We start from the raw sequence: 5,840 nt of genomic DNA on the forward strand, positions 1-5,840 counted from the left end.
ACCAGTCCAGGTTCGATGCACGATACTGCATGTTGATTTTCAAGCCAGCTTTTTCACTCTCTTCTTTCACCCTTATCAAAAGGGTGGTTCCTATTCACTTTCTGCCATTAAGATGGTATCATATGTATATCTTAGTTTGTTGATATTTCTCCCAACAATCTTGATACCAACTTGTGATTCATCCAGCTTGGCATTTTGCATGATGTATTCAGCATATAAGTTAAATAAGCAGGGTGGCAACATACAGCCTTGACATACTCTTTAAGAGTTTTTAACAGCAACTCTTAAATTGTATTTAAAATAAAGGAAAACATATTATTTCCTTAACAAAAAGCCTAGAGTTAGTGTGGTTCCAGCAATGGTTAATCAGATGGTTAGTGATAACAAGCAGAATCCCAGTATCTTTCTGCCATTCTCAGATGGATTTTGTCTCTAAGCTTTTAGCAAGATGGCTGTCATATTCCCTGGCAATATATCCAGACATTAAAACATGTCAGGAAAGAGAATGTGAGTTTTAAAGTTTTACTTTAAAGGGGCAAGAAATTCTTCCCATATCTCCAATGCTGATTGCCCATCATATTTATTGCTTAGAATTGAATCACACACTAAGGCCTTGACCAGTCATTGGCAAGCAAAGTGGGAGTACCATTATTAGATTAGAGTAACTAAGAACTACACTTAATACTGGAAAAAGGAGTCACTCTCCCAAAGAATATTGCCTTCTGGATAAGTGTGGCTGTCTTTATAGTACAGGACTTTGATGAAAGGAAGAAGAATATGGAAAGGATGGAGATATTATCATATCACAGTTATATGCTATAGAAATTTACAGTACCATGAATTACTTCATCCTGTCTTTCTCAGAGCTCTAAAATGTATTTTGCTTACAAAAGAGAAGCTGAGATCTGGAGAGATATAACTTTCCCCAGATAATAAAGGCACAAATTTATTGACCAGGATGGGAAACTTTATCCAAAATCAAAGCTTGCATTCTTTCCACCAAACCATGAGGTGTTAATCTAGAGACCCCAAATAATCTAAAAGTATGTTAAAATAATTCCAATTTCCTCAAATATTATAATGATAGAAAATTATTTATGAGCTAATCCTAGGTAAAATTGAAAAAATTAGTTTTTCTTCTGCTTTTTCTAGTTATTTTTTTCTAAAATCATTTACCAATTAAATACCCTTGGGAAGAAATTTTTTATTCTATGCCAAACCAAAACTAGCAAACAGACAATGCTACATTTTTTTGGATTCAAGTTGCATTCAAATGTTTATAGGATAAACTAATATTAACATATTTTAAGTTGTGTCAGCAAAAGAGTCAAAAATTAATAAAGATAAAACTTTGTATCTACTCATTGATAATTTAAGAGTGCTTCAGGGATGAGAGGACTAATATCATACCACAGTCAAAATAATTCAAACTGGAAAATAATCAAGGATCAAACTTGCTGAGCCTCAAATTGGAAAAGACCTGCCAAGACTGATCTTTTTTATTTTGGAAGTTTTAAAATGTTGGATCTAATTACAAATGAAAGCAGGATGCAAAGACTAAAGATGAAAACAGTTTAAAAAAGGTATCTTTTTCTGTAAACTTCAAATTTCAGGAAATTATAAGAAACATAGTATGAAGTCAGGTCTTTGCTAAGACATTAAATCAAACCTATGCCCCCAAACTGTGTGCCAGTTGGAACAGACTGAGGTGGTAAATTTTCATGTTTATTATATTAAAATAAGCAGAGACTGGGATATGTGTGTATGTGTATGTGAGTATATTAAATAGAGAAAACAATTTGAGTCCTCTAAACCCTTACCATTCAAACTACAACCTCAAACCTTAAATTAAATGTTTTTGTTTTGTTTTGTTTTTAAATCTCTCTCTACTTCTTGACCTAAAATCTCTGAATACAGGAAGTTTGTTGTTGTTTTCAGTTACTCAGTTGTGTTCAACTTTTTGCAGTCCCATGGACTGCAGAACACCAGGCTTCCCTGTCCTTCAGTATCTTCCAGAGTTTGCTCAGATTCATGGCCACTGAATTGACGATGCCATCCAAACATCTCATTCTCTCTGTCCCCTTCTCTTCTGCCTTCAATCTTTCTCATGGTCAGTGTCTTTTCCAATGAGTCAGTTCTTCACATCAGGTGGCCAACATATTGGAGCTTCAGCTTCAGCATCAGTCCTTCCAATGAATATTCAGGATTGATTTCCTTTTGGATTGACTAGTTTGATATCCTTGCAATCAATAGGAAATAAAATAGAGAAGAAAAGAAAAAACAGGTCACATTCATCTTTTTTCATTACAGGCTTCTTAGCTTAGTTAAGAGAGAAGAGTGAATGATTAAACCTCATAGACTCATAGAAGGTTAGAACTTGTTGATATTATCCTGTATAATTTCATGCCTAAAAAAGAGAATTTGTTAATTCTGTAAAGTGAACTTAAATGTTATTTGGTTTAGTAGAAATGGCATTAGGGAGAGAAAACTAAAATAACCACTATCATAGGAAAAGTAATGCTATGCTATGATTTTATCTTGTATTCAGAGCATTTGATAAAAGGTTTATAGATACAGTGTCTGGCCTTTGATGAAGTAGGTTGGTTAAATGATGAAAAGATATTCTTAAAGTCAAAGTAGGGCTTTAATTTGTATAGGCCCAATTGAAGATAGTTTTTCATGTCTACAGGCCTATTTGGCAGATAAACACTAATTCCTAATAAAGTTTGATGTTAGAGAGAGTCTATGGTAAAATAAACATGGTAGCAAACTCTAATGTTGACACAAAATTTTTATCTGACTTCAATCAATTTTAGCTTGTTATCCTCCCCCAACCCACCTTTTCCTTTTCATCCTCTTTCTCCTTCCCCCACTTTTTTTTTCCCTTATTCTCTTGCTGCTTCTTTGTTATTCTGGGGGTAAAAGACATACATTCTGAATCCATAAGTTTAAAGCCAACAAGGTTACTTTAGACTATTCAAAAAACTAGTCTTTAATGCCACTTATTAGTTATAGCTTAAATGACAAGCCTCAAAATCTTAAAGGACAAATCCAGAATTTTTCTTTTCTGTCACAAATTTATGTCATCCAATTTTATATCATGTCTTGAGGAACAATTTTCTACAATGTGGTTTGCACAAAATTCCTGGTGTTTGCTAGACATTTTCAATTAGCCTTTCAAAAATAATATAGAGAACAGTCAGGTATATCTTTTACACAAATAAACCTAATGTCATTCATTTAAAAAAATTACTGGCATGTTTTTGTACTTAACACTAAATTCAGATTTATTCATCCTGCAAACCTCTGTGTTACCTGGCTGACAAACCTCATCAGAACATCCTGTACCTATCCTTGATGATTGGGCTTCGATTACGCTAGGTATCTCTCAGTTCCTTCATCATGAAAAACTCATTCTTGCCTCAGAACTTTTGCACATGTTGTTCCATGTTTTTTTTTTTTTTTTTAGTTTATTAATTTTTTATAATTTTGAAAAAATTTTCAATATACAAACAGGCCAGTGATTCCTTATTTACAAAACAACCATTTAACTCATGATAGTACACAGAGAGTTTAAACCTGATTCATTATTTTATGACCATATTGACTTCAATAGTAACAAATTTTCTTAAACATAATTATGTAGCTTCTGGAAGATGGGTTAAATGATGAAAAAATGGGCGACCATGAACACACCGTGTAATTTCATTTCTAAACTGGTGCTTCATTCTGTAGATAATATCTTGCATGTCCTCTTTTGATAAGTACATGGGTAATTGTCTAGACAGACGTACTGCTTCTCCCTCTAAATAACTTATCACTTTGAGAGGTCTACATTCGTAAACTTCCTTTGCATTTTTGTTTAATATAGCATTAAGGATTTCTTTTAAATCCATTACTCCGTAGAATGGAAGGCAATTGGCCATTCCTTCTATTTCCAAGGAGTTTTCAGAAATGGAAACTCCTGGTATCAATTTTATCTTGAAACCATTTGCTGTAAGACGAGGATCGGACAGGTAAATTGATTCGCTGTACCTTTGGTCATCTGCTGTCATTTTATGTAAAATCTCTAAATAATGGGATCCATTAAAAAGACTCTCTGTTAATATAATTGGTTTTTCCAGTGGCTCTGCAGGAAGTTTGTGATTCTCAAGAAGTCTTTTAAATAGCAGAGCTTCTTCCACTCTATATGGATTTAACAACATTATTTCTGTTTTGGATGTAATCAGCCATGTGTCAGGAAACTTGAGATTGTGGATCAAGCAAAATTCGTCCTTTTCTTCTAAGTCAAATTTCTTCTGTGTATCAAAATTCTTTTTTAAGTTTTCCATAGAGAAGGGGATCTGAACTATTTAATGTTTTGGTTCTTTTTTTTTTTCAATTTGGGCCTGAAAGAGCTCATCAAGTTTTGGCTGATTAGATGGTGAGGTTTTCAACTTGTGCTTCTGTGCCAAATTCCACACGCTGGTGGGTTTCATCCTTTTTTTTCCGTCTTTTAATGATACTTGTGACTCCTGTTCGATGGCTCTCTTTATTTACTTATTGTATCTTTCCAAGTCTTTAGCAGCTTCTCTTCATATTTCAGTTTTTCCTCTTCACTCAATGTCTTCCACAATTCTTCAATTTGTACTGTTGCATCTTCCAAACTGGTCTTGGAATTTTCTGTGAGAAACTGAGCACGATGATCTTGAACAAAAAGGGCGCTTGCTGACATGGGTTTCTTGATTACTCGATTGCTAATTAAATCATAAGCTGTAAGCTGTCCAGATTTGTTATCTACCACATTTGAATCTACCAGAAACACTTCCCACATTCTTCAAACATACTCTAGAAGCACTCTATGCTTTGCATTAATAGAACATGTCACAGTTTGTAATTATGTTTGGTTTAAGTCTGTCTCATTATATAAGACTAAATTTGTTTGATTACAAAGAAAAAAATATGAATCCACTATCTATGAATATGTACATATATACATATATATGTGTGTGTATATATATATATATATACAAACACATATATATGTATATATCTACATATATATGCATTTCTACAGGTACTGACATTCTGACTTTTTTAAACTTATGAGGCATAAACAGGTGTACTTTTTTAAAAAAAATATAAGCAAAATGTATATGCAAATAAAAGATCTAATATTTTCTTCTCCCATCCCAATAAATTAAATATATTCTTAGCAAACTCATCCCACTTGGGAGGACTCTGCACTCATTATAAGCAAATTCATTTCTGCTTACCTACTACTATATTTTCAGTACCTCTGTGTAAAGGAGGAATTCAATAATGATTGTTGATTGAATGTACACATGAATAATGGCTTTCTGCCAAAGTGCAGCAATAAGAAGGAAAAATGAAGTGAAACACTGCAGAATGTCTAAAGTTATGTTTGTGTGTTTCTTGGTTTTAATGTTTCTATCAACTAATTTTGTGCTTTTTTGGAGGAGGTCCACATTTTTGGTCTATGAACTACAGATATCAATAATACAATGCTATACATGTGAAGACATAAAGGAAAGGAGGTCCAACCAGTCCATCCTAAAGGAGATCAGTCCTGGGTGTTCATTGAAAGGACTGATGCTAAAGCTGAAATTCCAATACTTTGGCCACCTCATGCGAAGAGTTGACTCATTGGAAAAGATCCTGATGCTGGGAAGGATTGGGGGCAGGAGGAGAAGAGGATGACAGAGGATGAGATGGCTGGATGACATCACCGACTCAATGGACATGAGTTTGAGTGAACTCCAGGAGTTGGTGATGGACAGGGAGGCCTGGCGTGCTGTGATTCATGGGGTCACAAAGATTCAGACACGACTGAGCGACTG

The 5,840-nt window shown here is 34.0% G+C and overlaps 1 pseudogene; it reads right to left on the minus strand.

Annotated features, from left to right (window-relative positions):
* Positions 1 to 3,469: 3,469 nt before the first annotated feature.
* On the minus strand, positions 3,470 to 4,813 carry LOC104988300 (annotated as a pseudogene).
* Between the last annotated feature and the right edge of the window lie 1,027 nt (positions 4,814 to 5,840).

This window comes from Bison bison, unplaced genomic scaffold (assembly GCF_000754665.1).
Source record: "Bison bison bison isolate TAMUID 2011002044 unplaced genomic scaffold, Bison_UMD1.0 scf7180017864121, whole genome shotgun sequence".
Taxonomy (NCBI): Eukaryota; Metazoa; Chordata; class Mammalia; order Artiodactyla; family Bovidae; genus Bison; species Bison bison.